The sequence below is a fragment of the Pinus tabuliformis genome, chromosome 6 (assembly GCF_031772625.1).
Source record: "Pinus tabuliformis cultivar Carrire ecotype Pingquan chromosome 6, CPIR1, whole genome shotgun sequence".
NCBI lineage: Eukaryota > Viridiplantae > Streptophyta > Pinopsida > Pinales > Pinaceae > Pinus > Pinus tabuliformis.
In genome coordinates this window covers 36,607,440-36,631,630 of record NC_142292.1, presented here as the reverse complement: position 1 = coordinate 36,631,630, position 24,191 = coordinate 36,607,440, and positions in this window count along the sequence as shown.

The following is a 24,191-nucleotide window of genomic DNA, read 5'->3' as shown; positions in this document are numbered from 1 at the left end:
GAGAGAGCGAGAGCAAGAGAGAGAGAGAGAGTTGTTATAATTTCTTCTTCCATAGCCACATCCTCGTTTTGGCCTTCCTCCTCATGGCAGTTATTTATGGAATTCCTTGAGAGAGAGAGAGAGAGAGAGAGAGAGAGAGATAAAGTTGTCATAATCTCTTCTTCTGTAGCCACATCCTCTTATTAGCATTCCTACTCAAGGTAGTTATTTATGGCATTCCTTTAGAGAGAGAGAGAGAGAGAGACCTTCCTACTCAAGGTAGTTATTTATGGCATTACTTTATCATATTGAGAGAGAGAGAGAGAGAGAGAGAGAGAGAGGCATGAGAAGATATATCAACATCCATCACCAGAAGGTCTCAACCTCCCCATATTGTAACCATGTCTAGTGACCATATGGTTGCATTATATTCCAACCAAAATATAAATACTTTGAAATTGTCCATCCATGCAAGTATCACCTCACAATATTTACACCCCACATTGACTAGTAAATTATACCGTATATGTTATAAATATTTTCTTCACATATAGATACTATTGAACTTGCACCACCAAAACATCATAAACATCACAGTATGGACTAATCATCTAAATATTCTATAGGAGTTGGGTCCTTGGGGTTGGAATTTTACAAATCTGTCTAGGGCAGACAAGGAATATTCTTCTTAATGTGATCCAAATGAGAATTTTTATGCTAGATATATCGCTAGGTAAACTAAAATTATGCATGTATTTCTTAAATCCCTCTTGTGAGACCTAAAATACTCACAATACTCTTCCTTAGGTCATTTGCAATAAGTTTTTTCACAATCAAATATGTAAAAAGAGATTATTGGTAATGGGAGTTGTGGCCAAAAGTATGGCCTAGGCTAGGGGATAAATTTCCAAATTCCTCTAACAATTCCTCATCACTTATATTACTTTAAGTGATAATGTTGGTTTAGCACTCCTCAAATGTTTGGAAGGCCCTTGGATGGGTCTATGTCCTCTAATCTTTGACTGCATCCAAGGTAGACTATTAGTAGCTAAAGTGCACGTTCTATCACCCCCATGGCTAAGACCTCAGCCTCATCCCCTTCCAACATGAGTAATGATACCAAAATGAGAGGTCACGCAAGCCATGTTTCACAGGAAGTTAAAATAAACCTTAATGCAGAAATCCAAGATTATTTTCTTGTGTTGAAACCTACAAAACGAAAGTCTAGATGTCTCCCACTGAGGACTTGAGAACCCCTTAGATTATTGAAGGCACCTACATAGGCTATAAGAGAATGAAAATAATAAAATTTCCCATTAAGCCATGATCGAGCGAAACTTTCCTCTTTTTCTTCCTGGAAATAAGATTGAACCCCCTCCTCATACATTTGAGTGTTCTTAGCATGAATGTTTTTATATTCCCCCTATCAATAGAATAGTGCATCCATTGACCCAACTGGATCCAATTTACTAGTGGTTGGCATAGCATTATAAGTTTCTGAATAGGAATTTTACTAGACATGAATTGAAAAACACAAGATATCACCCTCCATGGTCAGACAAGTAACCTGGTTGACAATATTGCTAATAATCCCCATGGTTAAACAGTACAAGTATTCCCAACACTGAATATGAAATTGGGTGGCTAGCTCTGACCCCACCCTTCCGTAAAGGTCCCAAGGGGTCATAGTGCCACATAACAGATAACAAACAAACTAATCACAACCATGCATGACTTGAGATGGATAAGTGGTGATTCCTCCTATGCTACGGATGTTGGAGTGATATTTTCTTTGTCAAGATCTACCATGGAGAGGTACTGTTGAGTTCCAAAGAGACTAGTAGATTTTCCTATTGCTAGAATTACTGAAGGATTGAATTCCTAATATGCCATATCCCTTAACACCTAGAGTATTAAATTACTTGCCGAACCTTGCATGCTTGAGACCACGTCGGTATGGCCATGCCACCACCCGAGGTGTATGTTAGTTAAATGCAATGTAGTGGTTCGAATCCGTCGATCTTCCCCTCCCTTCATTCACCCTAATCGGGGAAATATAAACTTAAAATTTAATAAATAAAATAAAATAAAATAAAATAAAATAACTATTGAATATAATGATTAATAAAACGTTTTGACTCGATACAGTGACATAAAAATAAAACAATAAAACAAGAAATAAAAATAAAAGTAAAAATAAAATAAAATAGAATAAATGAATTAAAATATTTAATTAAAATAAAATAGTCAATTTACCATTATGAACATCCTTGAGTCACACTTTTCACAAACCATGGTATTCTTCCCTAATCTATCCTATGAAATAAAAAAATAAAATTATTTAATTAAATTAAATAGTCAATTTACCCTTATGTAAACATTTTGACTCAAGGTTTCTAGAACCCAACTATTTTCCCCATGGTATTTTTCTTTAATGCATTCTATTAAATCCATTAAATTCTAATGAATTTTCCACACATACAAATAACCAATTTTCAATTTGTTGTGCCAAATTTGACACTTTCTATATAAGAGCTATATATAGACATAGACAATTCATAGAGGGACTTAAGGATTAGGACCTTGAGTTATCAATCTCATAGGTGGATATTATTGGTAAAGGTAAGCCTTCCCCTGAACACCATACAAAGTTAAAATAAAAAAATAGGGAAATTTTCGATAAAACTTTTTCATTATAATTTCCTAATTTAAAAAATAAATTTACAAGGAATATTTTTTCTCTTTGTTTTTATGTTTTCTTACATTTTATTTTAAATAATTTACAAATGGTTTATGTAAATAAATGAAAATTGTCAAACCAAAAATACCTCTATTTTTTGTAGAGTGTCTTATAGGAAAAAATTTCAAAAAAAAAAAAAGAAATATCATTTCAATGATTTTGTTTATGTATCTATAGTATTTATGTTTGAAACATTAGGCTTTACTTTTGTATAATTATTGTTGTCCTCTAGTATGAGAGTGTCTTATATGAAAAGCTTTTAAAAAAAATTAGGGATTTTTTTTAAGTTGACATTTCCTACTAATTAGAGAAAAAATTACATCATGAGGAGCATAGCTTCCAAACACTAATGGCCTCACTCCTACCATATTTTTTTGCCAATTGGTAAAGACAAAAACACACAAACAAAGACAAGAAGAAATTATATTACCAAATATTGATTACCAAAGTCACCCAAAATTATGTAAGAAGCATAATCCATCTCTCCTCCATCACTAAGAATCCAAATTAGCTAGATATGGATCTTCGGGGCCATTTATCCCTAGGTTTGTGAAACATGTTGGGTGCAGGAATTGTAGTTCAACAAACTCCTTCAATAATTAATTTGTCTACTCGGAGCTACATAAGCTTAGAGGCGTAGCACAGAAAAAGCCAATAAATGATACGAACCTTCACTAAATGTGTTCCTATCTCTCATAATTATAGTTTGCATAATAGAAAAGATCACACAACCAATAATACCCAGAGAATTCTAGAGCTGGAATGAAAAAGAAAGTACTTTGCAAAAACTCAATAAAAGGAACTCCAAATTGTCATGAAAAATCTTGATCAATAAAAGATAAATATTTGAGACTATATTCAGTGCAGTCATAGGACAAAGAAGTAACTAAAATTTTAAGGATATTTTTCTTCATTAAATATTTTCCTTCTTGCACTGAACCACCATGCCTGCACCGCAACAACATTCGTGTACTGGTACGACGTTCCTGTACTGAAGCGATGTTCCTTCACTGGAAGTATGTATTGTTCCTACACTGAATATTTTGACCTTCATACAAGATCTCTAGATTCATTTACCATAAAACTTTATTCTTTCACCATAGCACTCTATTCCGGTATCACGATATTGGTTCTTATATCGAAACAAAGGTTCTTATACCAGAAATCAACGTTCTTGTATTGGGTTTCCAAACCACTTACATAAAATAAAAAGGGTGTTAACTAAGAATAAATTTCAAGGTGAAATAAAGCTGAGGAAATAAACATTCATAAGAAAATGTCTCTTTAACTAATCATACATTCGTAAATTAAAGGCACTTCGAAAGTCAAAGAAAAATCCTTGCTAGAACAATAAACTTCTTGCATGTGAGAAATAACTATCTGATCCAAATACAAGTAGGCTTCTTCTTGAGATGATTGTTATTATGTAAATCAGATCTGCGCTTATTATAAATAGAATTTTTAGCTTAGAGATCCCTTCAATAATTTCAGTGTTAAACTAAGTTACTTCCACAAGGGAAACAGGTGCGAGCACAGATCTATATAAGGAAAACAGTTTTTCATTAAAGCTCATAAAGATAAATAAATTCTAAACTAAACTTTCATACTAAGAATTCTTGGAAACTTCACTTAGAAATAAAACAAGACTTGCAGAAGAAATAAATGAACTTGCAGGAAATAAACAGACTTGGAGGAGTAAATTAAGCAACCTTCTCTTGCAAAAAATGAAAATAAACCAGTGAAAGTAACTAAAACGGAGTCCTTTTGAAGAAAGGAAATTAAACACACATCAAAGGAAAGCAAGGTTAACATGAAAGGCAACAAATAAACACACCCAAGCCTACACATTGTTGTATATCTAAGATGATAATGGTCAGCTATCATGCGAGAGCATCTAAGATAATTGTTTTAGGGGTTTTGTTTTAATTTGGAGGACCAATGTACGAAACAGATGTAACATAGTAATGCGTAAGCTTGTGAATAATATTAATATCAAAGCAAAGGGCTGCTATAAAATTTCACACAGTGATATAGCTTGTATGGTGGTGAGCAGAAACAGAGAAATAATATGATTATCACAGTTTTCAAATTGAAAACTAAGTAATCATAAGTATGAAAACCTTTAAACTATGTTCAGAAGGTTTAAGAGAATATGCTTAAGCTTACAAAAGATGTTTATGATCTATTGATTCAGAGGGAATTAATTAAATAAACAGACCATTAATTCATTCTCTTTATAGATTATCACTTCAGAAGCTTATAGGAATAGATTGAAACCCAATTATTCGTACCTAGTTATCTCTATAAAACATAAGAATATGAAGAAAAACATAACGAGTAATAATAGAAAAACTTATAGGAAACACAAACTGTGTAAAAGAGAATTCAGATTCCTTTGCTTTGTATTAATGATCCGGAAAAGTCAAGTACATCAAATGTTTAGAAATGCTTCTTCAAGGGTGAAACCCTTATTAACTCGTGAAGAGAGTTATTTATACAACAATAGAAATAAGAAAATATCCTAAACTGTTTTTACAAAAATAGATTATTATAAAATCAAAATAAAGGCTACTAGTTGATTTGGCCCTATTTTCATGTTGTGCTACTGGTGAATATCATTGAAAAAACTAAAAATTGTTGAATTTGGCTGACTATTCCTTCAAAAGTCGAATGTTTATTTATTTTCATTATGGATGTCATATTTACTGAGGACATTCCATCTGATACGCTTTCATATGATACACTTTGATTTGTATTTCTTTATATGTCTCCTTTGTTTAGTCTTTTACCATGAATGTTCTATCACTTGCTTTTACTTTTACCAGTCACAATATAGCACATCATCTGGTGTATTTTACTCTTATCTTGCATTTATGTCTTTATTTAAAATGAATTTCACTAAAGACCTATTTGACTTCATGTGAAAATGTGATATGTTGTTGCTAATTTATCTCTGTTTTAACAATTACTACCCATATGTAAATGATTTCTTCTGCTCTGTGTATAATTGTCTCTTCCTTCTGGATAAAGCCTTTTGAGTATATTTATTTTAGAATATTGGATTAAATAGGTTTTGGAACTAGTATCAAAACTATTTATCTAATATTCTGGCCTTCTAATCACTTGCTTAATAAAAAAAATTATTAATAAAAACACAGGTTGGCAGGGAGGTGATAATGGTTTTAGGGAATAGGAAAGTCTGTCGATGGATTCCGAAGCATGTTCAAGAGGTAAAAAAAGGTGAATTTGGGTTGCAGATGCTCGAGGTGGTGCAGGAAGGCTTAGGCAACTTTCAGTGAAAAAATGAGCGAAAAGAGTGAAAACAAGTGTCTTTGACGTTTTAATTGGTAACAGCTAGTATTCGCGTGGAATTTCATAATGAACACTGGATGGTTTTAGCCCACGCGGGGAGGTGGTATTAAGGTTCATTTCACTGCTTTTAGCAGGCAGGTGGATTTTCCATGATAGGATGCGAGTTGAGGTAAAGCTACCACGTAACTAAAAGGGCACCGAGAAAAACCATGAATCTCATGTGCTCTTGGGTGGTTAAAGCTTGGAAAAGAAATCAAGGCAATATGGATGCACACCATCAGATCTGGGGTTGCAAGATCTAATGGCTATTGCCCAGTGGAAATGCACAAAGGGAAATCAGGAGGAGATTAGCAAGGCTAGGGGGATAATTACAATGGATTTGTAATTAATTAATGAATAAAGCGGTTAAAAATATAATGAACAAGTTTATGGAGTGGGGCTAGGGTTAAATGCAGTGGGGTTTGTTAACCGCACCAAGGGGGTGGGTTAAAAGGTTTTATATATCGGGAAAATGTGAATATAGTGGAGGTTTTTTGAGTAATGCAGGGGGAATACAAAACTTAGAATGTAGGGGTTTTATGGGTTTTTTATGCGTATGGCATAGTTAATTAAGTAATGCGGGGGATAATTTTGAAAGGGAAATGTCTAGGGAAAATGGTTAAAATTAAGGAAGAAAAAAGATTTAAATGAGGGGAGAGGGTATTTTTCAAGGGGAAATGGTTTCACACTAGGGAAAAGGGTTTTTTGGGTAGGGGAATGAGTTTGGAGGGTAATTTGCTAGGAAAATGTGTGAAACCAAAGGGTGTTATCGCTCCAAATCTCACACTTATGGTTTGTGATGCTGTACTCATGGCCTAGGGCAACCCCTCCTTCTAGACCTGGTCCTAAAATTTAAAAAACAGTATTTTATCCCTTATACGTGACATTGCCCTGAGTTAAACGCGTGTATACGCGGGTATGTGTATAGCCAACCCGCGTGTATGTATTAAAACACTTAAAAAAATATAAAATTCTTTATTTTTGGGCGGAGATCGCGGGTTTTACCTGCTGATCACCTGTTAGTGCCCGTGGCCCAACTGTTCCCAACCAACTCCTAACTAAAAAACTAATTTGGGAGTGGTATAAAAAGACCTCAAAGGGAAGGCCTAAAGGAGGAGAGAAGAGAGAGAAAGGTTATTATGCTGAGATTTTTTCCTTGACCAGGTTTGAAGTCCCTTGTGCCTTCTGCACTTCCCCCATTTTGTACAGGAAACCTTTGTTTCCTTGTGTGTTGATGTTCATCCACCATTTATGACATCATGGAGAGAGTGATGGAAAGAGTTTGTTAGAGGCTTGAGGCTGGAACGGATCCGGAAGGAATCTTTGCTTGGAGCCTACTGAAGGTGACTCAGGTGAAAATATTCCTTTTTATGTACTTTATTTGTCTATAATAAAAGAAACACATGTCTTGGTTCTCGAAATGAATCTTCTTTATGTTAATGATATTCATGTTTAGAATTCATATGAAAATGGTTGTTTGGATTTCATAACTAACTACCTTTCTTTATAACATGAAGATGGTTTCTTTATAAGTTTTGTCCATGTACTGTTGTGTTCTTTGAATTGGTTGTTTTGCAGGACAAAAGAGAAGAAGGGAACTCCAAGAAGGGTTTGGACCCTAAGGGCCTTCTCAGACGTAGGACCAAAGGTACGTACCCTTATCATAGAATTTGCTTATAATAGCATAATGGTTGTGTGAATGCATGTTTCTTCTTTTTGAATAGATAACTTTCAGTCTGCTAGGGTTTCACCCAAAAAGCCCTAGGGAACATTTCCCTCTATCAGAATTGGCGACTCAACTGGGGACAACACTCTTGTTGTTCCTAGTTTGGGTGTTTTTCAAGCCAATCAGGGCTCAGCTGCCTTGTCTGCTTGCTGTTACTATTTTTTCTATTCTTGAACTTTAATCTTTGCAAGTTTCTTCAGCTTTTATTTTTTTCTTGAAGCTTTTCATATACGATGTTTTTCTTAGTTACAGAAGCGTATATACACTTGTTTCTTTGAGTAAACCCATGTATACACAGGTTTCCTCAGATACAGTCGCGTATACACGCAATCTATACATCAGTACAGTCGCGTATATATTGCAATTTTCAAGATTTATAAATCTTTTTGTCTCTGGAGGTTTTTCTGTGTGGTTTGATTCGATCTGAAACAGTCACTGTCCAGTATCAGTTATTTTTTTTACAGCGAGCATCTTGTTCCAAATTCTCTCTGATTATAAGGAGTATTGGTCCATTTTTCGTTAATTGCAAGCGTCATCGTTTTTGCTAAAGCACGCAAGATTTCTTGCTAGGAATCTTGGCTGCTCTGTTTTATCAGAGTAGGAAGATTGATCACAATCTTTGTGTTAATCTTGCTTTTGGTGACTTTTTGTTTGCTTAACAAAATCGTTTTTTGTGACCATCCACTTCTTTGTTTCATGAAAGTTGTTGTTTGACACTTTCTTGGAATTTGTCTTTTTGATCTTTTTGTTTTTCATTGCCAAAGCTTTCATTGTTGCTTTTGATTGTTAAGAGCGATTTCAAACACATTTATTTTTGTTGGGTTTTCATCCATTGAGTGGTATCGATTCGCAAAAGTGTTTAATTGCCTATTCTTCAATCACAAGTTTCAGTGTTGTTGAGAGAATTTTTTGAAAAGACTTTTTTGCTTGTTACTTTTGAAGAAAATCTTTTGAAAATCTTAGTTTTGCTTTCTTGAACTTGCTTTTCATTTGGTTTCCTTTTAGTGCGTGAAAGTGCTTTATGTTTGTCTTAGAACTTGTTTTAAGTGTTTAGAAGAAATGAATGGTAGCATCTCATATTCCATCTAGACATTGTAAGTGGCAAGATAAAGTTAGATAAGCAAGCAACTTTCATTTTTGGTTTTTAGAGTAGTTTTAAATATTGCATCCACATATATTTGTTTCATTAGGATAGATTTGCATCCCCTTTTAGGCATACATAGTTTTGTTAGCTTTTTGTGAGTGTGAAGCGTGAATTAACGAAAAGAAAAGAAAATTTGTTTTATTAGAAGTACCTTTGAACCCTATAGAAATTGCTCTTCATCGAAAAACGAAAAGGTGCATGTGCATGTAGTTAAGTTTTTATTAATTTATTTTGCGTCAAAAAACACCATTAGTTTCACTTCCGTTACCTTGTGACTTAAATAACAGCCTAATAAAATCAAGCGCTAACTAAAATTCACTAGAACTTTTTGTTTTAGTCAGTTACACCAGCAAGTTTAGGATTTTAGGGCCTTGGATTAGGCGAGTGGAGAGTTAACTCTCCAAGGCCATATAAACGTCAAACGTAGGAGTCTGAATAACGAGAGAAAATCCAATAGTGTTAGGAAGACCAGGAAAGCTCCGGATTTGGGAGTTAAGCACGAGGGTCTATGAAGACAGGGAAGAGAGATACCCCCTCTCCTACTTGTCCAAACTTACCTCACGACTGTTCCACCTGGCTTTTGCGATGAGTTGGTATCCATAGTTGCTACTCCTAGGGATCTACAGAGGTGGCTGCGGAGGGGAATCCCGTAGTACCTGAGGTTGACGTTGCATCACTCTCGACAGTACTACTGGAGGGAACCCTTGCGAAGCTTGGGGGCTTGCACCGGCACAGGCTGTTGTTAGGAGGTCAGCGTAACTTCCTATGATACCTTCGCTGATAGGACTAGGCCCTCATCATCCCAGACTATCTTTGGAAGGCCCCTTAATTCACTTTCTCGTATTTTGGTGTGCGGTCTTAATCACCCGGAGCGAAAATACTTGGAAGTTGTTTGACTAGCTATATCTTTAGGGACTTTATAGTGTGTGCTATGTGCTCTTAGTTGGCCTAGATTTCAATTTTTTGAGTCTTTAGTTAGATCATAACAAAAAATTCAAAGTGGATGACCGATCTCCTAGACGGTCTCGAAGACTTCGTGGTCTTTCACCACTAAGTTTAGAGCCTTCTCCTAGAAGGCACAGAGGCAATACTACCGGCAGGTTCCGTCCCACGCCGGTTGACGCATCGGGGATTGATCCTCCTCTCGGGGGCATTAGCGGCCAAGCAAGGCCTGGCACTTCTGAACAAGAGAGGGACACTCCAATCCTTTCTCGAGTTCTCTTTCAAGCAGAGAATAACATAGAGGTAGAAGAACTCTCAGAGTCGTTAGCGGCTTTGAATTCTCCACTACCATCTAGTCGTCCAAACGTATTACAATACGTTGGGACTCCAACGCATAGACCGTCAAGTCCAGGTTACGCTATGCGCTTACCATCGATGACCGCTACTGGAAGCATGGCTTCTACAAGTGCTACGACTATGCAAACTGCAACATCGGTGCAAGGGGGAGGAACGATTTCCATCTCCTCTGCTTCCTTGTTCGGATCTTTTGCTAGCACATCTTTAGTTGGGTCTACCTCCATTCCATCCATGAGTGGAAATGCCGAAATCAATGCTTTTGGTACTGGATTCTTCCCATTTGGCACCCACTCACAGGGTATTCCATCGGTTCCGTTTAGTGCCGCTATGTCCATGATGGGCGGATCGGCTTCATTCCAGGTTTTTCCTTTCAGAAGTTGCCATATACCACATTCCAACCCGACGGTAGGATCCATGCCTTTTTCTTCTATAGGACAAAGCAGTAATCCTTTCCAAGGTTGGACTAACCCTGGGGTTAGTAGCGCAGGAACTGGGAATCCGTTTATCGGCCAACAAGGGAATAGGGCGTACTCCACGGTTAGTTCATTTCAAAGTATTCCTCCCCTTGCATTGACTTGGAATCCGTATCAGGGGTTATCAACTCCTTACAATCCTTTAGGAGGAAACTTTGCTGGTTATGGAGGCTATACGGTTGGAGTTGGTCAAACTCCGAATTTTGTTGGATCACAAGGCCTGCCTTTTGGTTCAACCGGTTCTACTGGTTACTTTGGGCAGCCTGGTGCCTCCCAAATTCTAGGACAATCTTTTCAGAACTTTTGGAGTTCTACCTAGTCTGGGTGGAATCCCCAAGGTCCTCCTAAGCTTCCGTTTCTGGCAATGTTGAACTTGCCAGATCTCACTAAGTTAACAAATGACCCAATCAAGTACAATCCGACCTGGCCTCCGGTCCCAACCAAACTCCCTTCGGACATTCCAAAATTCGAAGGGAAGAGTGGCGAAGACCCAGGCGACCATGTAACCACATTCCACTTGTGGTGCTCATCTAACTCCCTTATCGATGACTCGATTAGGTTGAGACTCTTTCAGTGCACCTTGACTGGTAATGCAGCCAAATGGTATATAGAGTTGCTATGGGGAAACTTTACATATTTCGCTGACTTAGCCAATATTTTCTTAAATCATTTCCAGTTGCCTGTCCGCTATGATGCCGGAACTGAAGATCTGGCCACCTTTCATCAGGATAAGGCAACCCACATTTCTGACCATATTCAGGAATGGAGATGGAGAAAGAGGCTCATTAAAGCTGAAATCCCTCCAGAGTACCGTCTCGAGTGGTTTTTGAAGTCTTTACAACCCGAGATCTCCAAAGATGTTTCCATGTCTGGGGTCTATTCTGAGGAGCAAGCCATTTTTAGGGCCCAGCAATTAGAATTGATCTACTCTTAGTCTGGGATCCTACAAAAGTACTTGCCAGATGCTCCTGGATCTAAGGTTGACGTAGCTAAGTCGAAGCGAGGTCCGCACACAGATGGTATCGTTGGGTCAGTAGACACAACTACAGTGAACTTGTTGAATCAATTGTAGCAGTTGTCCTTGCAAACTGCTTCTAACAACCAAGTCACATCATCTAATCCGCCCACTTCCCAAACTTCTTCAATTAATGTTGTCCAATCTGATAACCCTAAAGGAAATCAAAATTCCAATGGGAAAAAGAAAGGACGAGGTAAGAAAAAGAACTAGGATGGGAAGCCTGATGCAAATAAATCTGGCAACAACGCTGGTGGTGGTAGAAATGAGTCGAGAAAGAAAGTCAAGTTTCCATGCAATTTGTGCAGTGGAGACCATCTAACTCATCTCTGCCCTAAGATTGAAGACGCTCAGCGCTTGTTAGGACAGCAAGGGACTTCTAGTTCTCAAGTTGTGTTAACCAACCCGTTTCCCCAAGGGTAGCAACTTCTTGCTGGCGCGAGTTCAAACCCTGGAACCTCTGCAGGGGGCAACCAGGAAGGGGAAAAATCGTCAAATGTTTTCATGATGGGTTCTAACATCCATGTGGCTACTCGGTCACGTGATTATGGTGAAGCCGAAACTTCCAAGGACAAGACTGTTCCTGGAAGTACTGACCTTCATATTGAGCGACCCCCTGTCGAGACTATACCACGGATACCGAAAGGTTCCGCTAAATGCGCGAATATTAATACTAATGCTAGGGCCGCCTAGAATTACTCCATTGTGGAGGATCTGGCTCAGAGTCTGTGCACCATGTCCGCTTTAGAGGTTCTCCAGTCGTGTCCGGCTCAGAGAAGTGCTTTACTCTCCGCGATTGGAGCAGTCGATCCAGCTAACTCTTTAGTGCTCACTTTTGACATGTTAAATGTCAAAAAGTGACTCCCTCATCATATGGCTTTCCAAATAAAGTCTACATACCGAAAAATAAATATTTTTCGCACCGTTATAGATGAAGGAGCTTCCACATGCATCATGTCGATGTCATGCTGGAAGGCTATTGGATCGCCTTCAGTTGTTCCTTCACCCACCGTCTTGACTGCATTTGATGGTCATTCTCATAAGCTGCATGGGATTATCCCGACCTTTCCTATATGTGTTGGGGGGAAGGTTGTCAATATCGAAGTAGAAGTCGTAGATGCTAACCTAGACTATAATCTCCTATTAGGAAGGAACTGGGTATACGAGATGGATGCCGTTGTTTCGACTCTGTTTCATGTCATTTGCTTTCCTCATGAGGGGAAAATCGTTAAGGTTGATCAATTGGACTATTGTCCAGTCGATCCTTAAGCAAGCTCTGAATCTACTGTTCCGTTAGTGGATAACCCTCGCCCGCCGACTCTATGGGAAAAGGGTATTTTTAATATCATCATTTGTTCCAATATTAATTTCTTCTATGTCATCTTGTGAAGAAATGGATTGAGGGTTTCAGAGGACATCATTTTGATCAAACAATTTTTCTAAAGGAATGAGGCCTTTGGGAATAAAATTGTTAGACAATTGAATAATGTCATGACTAACAATTTTTGAATTGAAATTTGAAGTATCATTTCCATTTGTATTTTCATTTATTTATGTTCTATCTCCATCAATTTGTAGAACTGAAAATTGATGTATAACCTGCAGAAAATATTTCAAATGTTCATCATCTTCAAATATATGTCAGTGTTTTAGATTGTATCAGATGGATTCTCTGTACTTGACTTGTAATTGATAGAGTACATTGGTCTGATCGGGAATTTTAAATGATCCAGCCTTGGTGCTCACTAGATTATGCATACTTGACATTTTCTGGTGTTCTATGGATCTGTACAGCCTCAACCATGGAGTGATCAAGGTTAATTACCAAGCTCTTCCTTAGTTAATTTTTGTTCTTTAATTAGAAATATGATGATTTATTTAGGGACATACTTATAAGTTTGTGCAGATAAAGAAATAGATAACATCAACACATAACATTCATTTGCAGATTTATAAATTAGATGCACAATATAACCATCAACAGATCTTTATTATCAATATCTTCAAAGCTTGATCCAATATAGACTCGACTCTTCCCTACGCACTCAGCTACAGGGGTCCGCGCACTCAGTTGCGGACTCTACTAGGCCTCTACACACATAGCTGCAGAGCCTCTATCTCCTACTACAACCCAAGACTCAGACTTACAGACTTAGAGTTTTTTCCTCATCGAAGAATATCATAAGACTTCCCCAAAAATCTATTTCTACCCTTACAGCGTCACTCTATTTATACAATCCCATGGTCCGTGGACCATGGGTAGGCCGACACACTCTATATTAAATTTACAATATCTTAGGGTGGACTACCCTAGACTCTTCCACTCCACGCCAACATTTCGCGGGGTCTTTACATTACATGGACAAAAACTCATGCTTTAAGCCCCAAAACTTACTGTAGGGGCTCCGCTGCCCAACAGGACCCCAACACAATCAATGTGACTCATCCCAAGTCACTCGGCTGGTGCACTCATCTTCACACAAAGGTCATCAACAACTTTTGTGCTTCACGTAAGTCTGCAACACATTCCTCCACTATCCGTTGTACCAGTTGTCCGTGAATTTCTGATGCGGCGTCTTCAGGGGTAATTTTCTGCCTTAACATATATACGCCTTGCATGTGTGCCAACTTGCCCTCGATCTTGGCAGTTACCATGAATGCTTCCTCGAGCCAAGGCTGGATGCATGCTTTAATCACTGCCTCTTTTTTTTCTCCCAACGTCCACCTGTTCCTTGAGCACTTGGGCCTCCCTCATCTTGGCCAGTCAATGAGTAAGGGTGATCGTTTGTGTGATCCCTTGGACATTGTCATAGGCCTGCTACAACTCCTGAGCTTTTGTTTCCAATCATTGTACCACTGGGTCTTGCTGCAGTGAAGTGAGCGTTACCAGGGATTGGTCGAGCAAGCCCATGCAATCCTGGATAACATGCTGTATTGCTTCCAACCATGATTGAATGGCGTTGTGGCGTTTCTCTCTGACTTCCGGGGGTGTAGAGGGTTGTGCCTTTAGCTACAGCTCTGTAATCTGCAGGTTGATGTCCAATTGCATCCTCGTTGCTTCCTCTTTTGCCTCACGGAATCCATTGACCAGTTTGTGGATCTGCACTCCCGCTGATAAGTCCATTGCAAGCTCTAACATAGGAACACAGCGACATGCTTCATGCACAATCTGCTCCAACTTCTGAGTTTGTGCTATGGCTTCATCTTGTTGGAGGCTCAGCTGTTCAATATTGATCTGCTGCTCACTGAGCATCTGGATTGCGTGTCCTTCTCTAGCATGGAGTTTCATTGTCACTCCATCCTGCAGCTGATATAAGATGTTGCACAATAGGGTATGCAAGTTTAGGCCAAGTCTCTGAATCCAACCTACCACAACTCTATCTTCTATGGTGTCCACTGTCAGTGCTCCCTTCAACAGCACGACGATATTAGCCAACTTCGCTCGCAACAACTGTGCGGTTGCCGATGTGCCTGTAGCCCTGTAGATGGCTACCATTCCCTATGGAGTGGCTCGCACCTGAAACTCCTGGAGTTGTACCCAGAGCACCCCCAACATAGTCTACTCCTCTGTCATTGCTTCCTGGAGTGCCTCTCTGGTGACCTCGCAAAATGTGTCATCGATGTCGTATAGGTCACCTTCGGTCAATGTAATGGGTTCCCCATCCATGTTGGCTTATTCGGGCCTGACCCAGGTTCAGCAGTGATTTTAGCCAAGAAAATCTCGGTACTATTGACCCTTTCAACAACAGTCCACAGAGAGCGGACTGACGTCTCACCTGAGGTAGTATGGGCGCATGATGGAACTAGGTTTCCTCACCCTAGGGATGTCTTAATGTGGGATATCGGGGCCCAATCTAGCCTTCGCACTCTCTAGATTACACGTACTTGATAGATCTGGTGTTCTGTGAAACTGTGCAGTCTTATCCATAGTGTGATCTAAGTTGGTTTCCCAGTTCTTCCTTAGTGAAGGTTTATTCATTAATTATTCAGACGATATTTACTTATAGGCATACATATAAGCGCGCACAGATAAAGAAACAAATAGACTCAATACATAACATTCAATTGCATATCTATAAATTAGAATCACAATATCTCCATCAATTGATCTCTATTATTAATATCTTCAAAGCTTGGATCAATACAGGCTCGACTCTTCCCTGTGCACTCAACTGCAGGGGTCTGTGCACTCAGCTATAGACTCTACTAGGCCTCTACTCACTCAGCTGTAGAGCCTCTATCTCCTACCACAACCCATGACTCAGACTTACAAACTCAGAGCTATTTCATCATCGCAAAACTATCATAAGACTTCAACCCCAAAAAATGCCTTCTAACCTTAGAGCCTCGCTCTATTTATACAATCCCATGGTATGTGGACCATGGGTAGGCCGACAAAATCTATATTAAAATTAAAATATTTTAGGGTGGATTACCCTAGAATCTTCCACTTCGCACTCACATTTTGTGAGATCTTTACATTACATGGACCAAAACTTGGGCTTTAAGCCCAAAAACTCACTTTGGGGGCTCCGCTACCCGACAGGCCCCCAACACAATCAATGTGACTCGTCCCGAGTCACTCGGCTGGTGTAGTGATCTTTGTTCAGAGTCCATCTAACAACTTATGTGCTTTGCTGACGTCTGCAACACATTCCTCCGTTGTCCATTGTACCAACTATGTGCGACTTTCTAATGCATCATTATCATAGGAACCTTCTTGCCTTCGTGCATATGTATCCTACATCTGGGCCAGCTTCCCCTCGATCGTGGAAGTGACTATGAACACTTCCTCGAGCCAAGGTTGGATGTGTGCTTTGAGCTCTACTTCTTTTTGGCGAGTGGCATCCACCTGTTCCTTCAGAGCCTGGGCTTCCCTCATCTTAGCCAATTGCTGGGTGAGGGCGACCGTCTGTGCAGTCCCCCGGACATTGTCATAGGCCTGTTGGAGCTCCCACACTTCTGTCTCGAACTGCTGTAGTGTTAGGTATTCCTACAGTGACGTGAGCATGAAGAGGGACTGATCCAACAATCCTGTGCAGTCCTTTACAACGTGTTATATCGTTTCCAACCCCAATTGAATGGAGTGGTGGTGCTGCTCTCTGACTTCTGGGGGTGTGGAGGGCTACGCCTTCAGTCATAGCTCCGCGATATGTACGTTCAGCCCTAGATGAACCTTAGCAGCCTCCTCTTGGTTCTTTCATACTCCAGCTACTAAATGGTGAATCTTTTCCACAGTGGGGAGTGCCACCGGCACAGCCAACTCTGGTATGCTACTACAGGCCTCCTCCATGGCCTATGCTAATCTCTGGTTTTGTGTGACTAGTTTTTCACACTGTTGGCTATGCTGTTCTAAATTTGACTTCTACTCACCCAGGACATGGAGGGCATAGCCCTCCCTAGCGTGAAGCTCAGTAATTACCCCATCTTGCAACTGGTATAGGGTGTCTCTAGGAAGGCCAGCCAAATTCAACCACCAGCCCTTTATGTTACCTTCAGCTTCTGCTAAGACGATGCCTTCAGGTAACAAAAAAGTATGCATTGCGCAAGTGAACAACATCTGCTTAGCTTTGGATGCACCTTCTGCAAGGTGCGGTGTCATCATTCCCAGAGGTCACACCTGTAACGCTTGCAACTGCGGTCTGAGCACCCCCAACACAGTTTTCAGCTCTGTCATTAGTGCTTCAAGAGCATCCTTATTGGCATCATGAACTGGTTCACCCCTGTCAAGAAGAGTTCCCTCAGAGGTCTTTGTAGCCTTTGGCTTTTTCTGTGTGGTTGGCTTCTCCTGGACACGCAGCCTCTTGAGTTGGGTCGATTTTGGTGTAGGGTCTGTGTGTTCCTCTGTTTCAGCCTCCCCCTATATGTCCCACTCTGTGGACATTTCCCTGACTTCCTTAGTCTCTTCGATGGGCACGATTGTGGTTTGTGTCATCTATGCACCTCAACCACCTTCTACTACGCGGCTGCTTCCTGTTCCTGGTGCTTCCTTTTCGCCAGCTTCATGATGTGTAGCTTGTGTTCCTTCTTCCATTGTCATGTTGTGATCCTTTCTAGTTTTGCAAAGTTTGGAGCATGCCACTTTGGAGACCATGCCGCCATTACATTAAAAATTGCATCATCTGTTGCAATAAATGTAAGCTTCACCCATGTTCGGTCTGGATCCTTTCATTCCCGGATATACAGATTATGCATAGTTGCCTTGAATTCTGTTGTGCTTTTCATACTGTTATATATTGTCGGGGACAAGCGCGGCCTACAGTTGATCCATGTGTGGATGCTCGGCTCCATGAACACCCAAAACACCTTGATCTTGTGAACCTTTTTCACGTCTTTCGTCGCCCAGAGCGAGGTGTACCTCGTGGCTTCAGGTAGGTTTCTCTCAATGGTGGGAAACTTGCTGTACGCCAGCAGCTCCCTTGAAACCAACAAGATATATAAGAGAAACCACATGTAGTGGAAGGTCTTACCCTACTCCTGGGCTTCCCTACAATTCGTTAAAAACTCATCATAGAGAAACTACACCCAGTTGAACTGGACCCCCTCTGCACACTACTCTGCCAACACAATTACAGGTACTGGCACCTCATCTGCACGGCATTTCCACATGAGCTTGCCAACCAACAGCTGGGTGGCTACGTGCACCCATTGGTCCTTGATGCTTGCTATTACATATCCTCACTTCCTCTTTTCCAACTTATATTTGGCCTTCATAGATTCTGCAAGGGCCGAGTCGTTGCTCTTTCCTACTATGGTTATGGGGTTGTTTCCTTTGATGGGTAGCTGAGAAATCCAGTGAATTAAATCAGTCGTGACGGGAATCAGCTCCTCCAGCCAGAGGTGCCCATCGTGTACTACACATAGCAGCTGCCGAATAACAAAAATTGTGATGGGCACATTGTGTTAATGGGGTATCCACCATAGATGGAGTAACGCAACCTTCTCCATGCCGCATAACCATTTCTGCTGCAGTAATTTATCCGTGGTCAACTGTGGGAAATTATCACTATCCGCGAGGTCCTAGTCTTCATACTACATATTAGGAACCTGTCCCAGTGGCAGCCCTTTAAACCTTATCTCATCCAGAAGAAGCGGGGTTTGGAGCACACTCTTTGTGGCCTTGAAATCCTCAGGTATCTTGGCTTTCCCCTTCCACAGGGGGATGTAGGGGGGTAATTATACTGCCGAGGGTACTTGGGAGGAATTCTCCATCTCATCATCTTGTGCTTCAATTTGGGCAATCAAGGCTTGCAAATCCTCCTCCTGATCCTCTGTTTCGAGAGTGACAACTTCGCCTTTCTCTTCGATTGATAATTTACTAAATCGTGGGTTCCGGGGTGATAACCGAACTGGCCCCATTCTCTGTTTGTCTTTCTATGGTCATGATGTGCATGGGGAATTTGGAATTTCTGGTGCTACTACTACCTCTCCAGGCTCCTCCAAGGTCACACAAGGCTCTAGGATAACTTCCACGAATTGCACTCTAGTTCTTGCATCCATCATTGTTTCTATACTGGAGTTGTTCGGTCACGTACTCACGGGTGGCAAGGTAGCTTGGTGCTTAATGCTCTGTACTAGCTCAACTCTTAAATGACCAAGTGTTGGCCCGAGGCTACCCCAAGGGGTTTTATAGTAACATTTGAATTTGAATTTGACCTTACCCCCAACTTTTAAGTCATTAATACCCTTTTGGTGGCAAATCGTCTAGAATCTATCCCTTAATTCCTATCTTAATAACTCGCCACCCGCTCATTTCTGCCTTATGTTAGACCTCTTGTCATGAACAGTGACATCAACGGTCACTTCCCAACCTACCCATACAATAGTGTAGCTCCTTACATCCGTCTGCAACCCCTATGACATACTGGCCTTGCGCAGAACCTCCTTCCCGCAGCCATCCTACAGACTCGTTTCTAGTCCTGTGCCCTCTTTCAACTACTTGGAGCGCTGAGATGATGCTTCCTATAAATAGTCAAGTGGTCACACCCCCAGTGCGAGGCTTCAATTTGTCTGCTAGCCCATGCCACAGGTACCCTTCAAATACCGTTGCATCTGTTAGTGTGTCACATTCTTCCTTGTATGGGATACTCCCCTGTCTAGTAAGGTATGGTTATAGCCATGGTAGCAAGGTCACAATTCCTTCTAATGTAGTAGTAGGGCTAGCTAGACTTGGTCCCATCATGCTTATTTTCTTGTGGTCTACTTGCGCAACTTTGGTTTCCAGTTCACTGATTTCTTCGTCCAATGTCACACTTTTCTTCCTCAACTGTGCCCCATCTTCATCGCGTTCGTGAAGTTTCAAGCTCCCTTACTGAATGGCTTCCTATAACTGCCTACTTCCTTTACCCAAGTCCTTGTGAGTCATTCCAATTGTGTGAGGATGCCTTCCTTGCAAACCTATGGCCTTGACTCTGCGGGTCATCTCCAAGCTCAGATGCTTGTACATAGCCCTCTATGCCCATCGAGTAGCTGGTATGCGCCAGTCCCAAGTAGTCTGGCTGGCTCAGTGAACCTTATTCATGATCCCGCATACCCTTTTGAATGCCTTTATGCAACAATTTAGTGGTGCACGTCATTGTTTCTGTTGCTGCGGCTAGATCCTAGTAGCGATCCTCAGTCTAGTTGTAGATGGCATAGTACACGTTCACCGGCATAGGGGAACACACAACCTTCTCCGTCCTGGCCACCTGAATTTCATCCAGCGCTGTAGGCATCCCACCTGTAACCGTGTCGGCCTTTTATCCTTGCGCCAACATATCCTGATCTTTGTATGTGTACTCCATTCATGTACAAGTGTTGCGCACCATATCTGCTGCTATTTCAGTACTATGCTTTTGGCTTGGTCCATGAATTCCTCTACCACTGTCACGTCCTCATGTGTTGGTCATTCCCTTGCTTCTATTGTCACTTGACAAAGTGATCTAATCATCAAGTTGCAATATAGCATTGTCACCTCGTGTAACCAATTCTGCCAGCGTTCTACTTCCTCATCTAAATCTAAAGTGTAGGAGCTATCCCTTTCCTACAAGATTCTTCCATCCATGGTCAGATTCACCTAATCTTGATATTGCGAAGTTATCTGGTAAATACAGTCCAACTCATCATCACTCTCCTCGTCACGCAATAGTTCAGTGTAGTGTGCCCCTTCGGATGGGTCTAACGAGACTACCACACATAGTGACTTTTTCTCGAATATCATCTTCCCCTTCTTCAGATTGATGATTCCATTCATATCCATCACCCAGTTGATTCCTAATAACGCGGGATAAGGGTTGCTATCATTGACAATTTCTATCACTTCAAAGTTTGTCTGTGTGCTCGTGCCTTCAATATCAACTGTCATTCCCCATAACCTTCACATCATTGAAATATTTTTTTGGTTCTCCATTCATAATTGAATAGGGGACCACTGTAACACGAGCCTACCCATGCGTTCCTAGGTTTGGTTAGGTAACACATTCGCATCTGACCCCAGGTCCAAGATAACCTGATCCATTTCGTATTCACCAATCTGCACCATCAACCTCATCTCCCTCCCCGTGTGCAATGTATTATTTCCCATCTTTTGGAGTACGCGCAGTTCTCCCAATCCCATGCACTTGGTGATCAATTCTTGTAGTCCTTCAACCACCTTATTATCTCGCAACAACTTCATGAAGGTCTCTAGAAAGGTAGTAAGCATGGAAGGATCCATCCTCGACTCTGGTTGGTCCTTACTACCTGAAGTGGAGGCTTCCATGAAGCTCCTCTTAGCTTCCATAAATGTGTCCTTTGCGTCCTCTAAGTCAAACTCAGGTTCCTTTGCGGGAGCCTTGTGAACCCATGTATCTTCTTTAGGCTATTTTCTCTTATCTTCCCCTATGGTCGTGCCACTTCTAAGCATCATGTTCATGTTGGGATCTTCATTGCATGGTTCAGATTTCATCATCTAGATGTTTTGAGTCTGAGGATATTGGAGTACTCCTTTTTCACACATTTGTGCGATTAACGTAGGACAATCCATCGGTTCATGATCAAACTATTGGAAATATGAACAAGACATTCTCGTCAAGTTAGTACAACCACGTGTGCAGTCTCATCCTCTGCAATTGTAGCAAATCAATTGTCCATGGCACCTTCCTGGTCCCATTCCTCCCCGTCCTCGACCTCGGCCCTGAAATACTACATGCGCCATCCTCGCAGCTGGATCAAGGCCTCGCATTTCTGTTTGCATGCTATATGCCAGAGTCCAATCCATAATCAGCTCGCAGTTGTGACATGTGCGCTCATCATGTCCCACTAAACTACAAAACTTACAAAACAATTGTTGTAGGGCGTGCTTATACTTCTACAAAAGATGAGAATTTTCTATCGTGTGTTTTCCTCCTATCTGACAGATCGTGCACCATAGCACTGGTGTCACACTTGGCCCTACCTCGGCTTCTAGTCTCAATGGAATGGGCTCCCCTCCTTCCAAATAGTTTGCGAATATGGGACAATGATCCTTGTCATGACCCTGACCTTTACATTTTATACACCACACTTCTTCGTGCGCCTCCAGTCACGGTGTTGTATCTTGCTTCAAAATCTGCATCTCCAAGTATAGGTTCTGTAGTTTTACGTGGATTTGATGAACTCCCAACCCAGGATCTTGTATTGGAGTCTCCTACAACCTCATCGCCATCTCCAATGCTTCATCCTGGGTTGAAAGCTTCTGTTGTGATAGCATCATTGTCAGGTGTGGTGTCAGGGATGCCACAAACCATGCGCGGTGCTACGCATTTGAGAGTGTCATATTAGCCTTGCGGATCATACCCTTTAGTCGTTGATCCAGATCCTAGGGGGTCTCGCCTGGGAGCATCGTGATTGCTTTGAACCTAATGATTGACTGCGTCTCAGATTTCGGACTACTAAATTCTCTTTTCAATGCATTCTGGATCTCAGCTATCCCTGCATTCGGGTGATCACTGGAGTGCTTGATATACCACATCAATGCATGATCCTACAGCACACTCACCAATGTATCCTTATTGAAGGTATCATCTGTAACCCCTTATGCTTCCCATATTGCTCTTACCACGAACCAAAACTGATCTAGGTCCTCATTTCCTACTCCTCTGAATATGGGTAACTTGATCACATTCGCCATGCTAAACTGCGAGGTTAATGGACGTGGGGTGGGTGAAGATGAAAGTGAGGGAGGTCACACATGTGGTGGCATGGATAGGGATGGTAACTATGGAATGCACCGTTTTATCAATCGGACCGCACTCCTGAGGGAGAACTGAGAGAGCTCCTCCTCGCTTTCTCATGAAGGTGAAATCGGGGGATTGTTCTCTAATCCCTCGCTACCTTTGTAGATTTTTCTGCTCTGTGTTGTCCCAAACATTAATGTATTCGCATAACCATCTTTTCACATAACAGAATTTTAATCTAAGTATTCAAGGATTTAATGTACTTACCTCATTGTTCTTTGAGAAACCGTTGCTCTGCTTCACTGTAGCTCACAGTTGTGTCTATCGTGAACTTAGTGATGAATCCCCCTATTATTTGGTCGACCCTGTGGTCCATAGCTCTCGTGATCTTGTCCGCTGATTCTTCTAACCTACGCACCAACTCCGGGGTCCACACTATTGCTTAGTCGAGCTTATATCTTCCCTGGCTGTCAGCAAGTCTCTTGATCCAATCATATAGTTTTGTTGGAAAGGACACAAAGAAAATCTCATGGATTTTTGTATATACATAACGATCCAGCCACCTTTTCTCAGACAACTACAGAGTTTAGTTTTCTTGTGTCGCAAACTCATGAATATTCTAATCTAACCACCCTTCAATTTCTTTCTTCATTGGATTCCAGTGTTTTGACATTAGACATCCCTTAGGCAAATCACAGTCCTGTCAATGGAACTATTTGTCGGCTTATTGAAGCGTGACCCAGGTTCAGCAGTGAGTTTAGCCAAGTAAATCTTGGTACTACTAGTCCTTTCTGCAATAGTCTGTGAAGCGCAAACTGAGGTCTCACCCGAGGTAGTATGGGAGGGTGTTGGAACCAAGTTTCCACACTATAGGGATGTCTTAATGTGGGAGATCGGGGCCCCATCTAGCCTTCGTGCTCTTTGGATTACGTGTACTTTACAGATTTGGTGTTGTGTGAAACCACACAGTCTTATCCACAATATGATCTAAGTTGGTTACCTAGTTCTTCCTTATTTAAGGTTTGTTCATTAATTATTCAGATGATCTTTACTTATAGACATACATATAAGCGCACACAGATAAACAAACAAATAGAGTCAATACATAACATTCAATTGCAGCTCTATAGATTAGAATCACAATATCCCCATCAACTGATCTTCAAAGCTTGGATCAATACAGACTCGACTCTTCCCTGCGCACTCAGTTGTAGGGGTCCGTGCACTCAACTGTGGACTCTACTAGACCTCTGCGCACTCAACTACAGTGCCTCTATCTCCTACCATAAC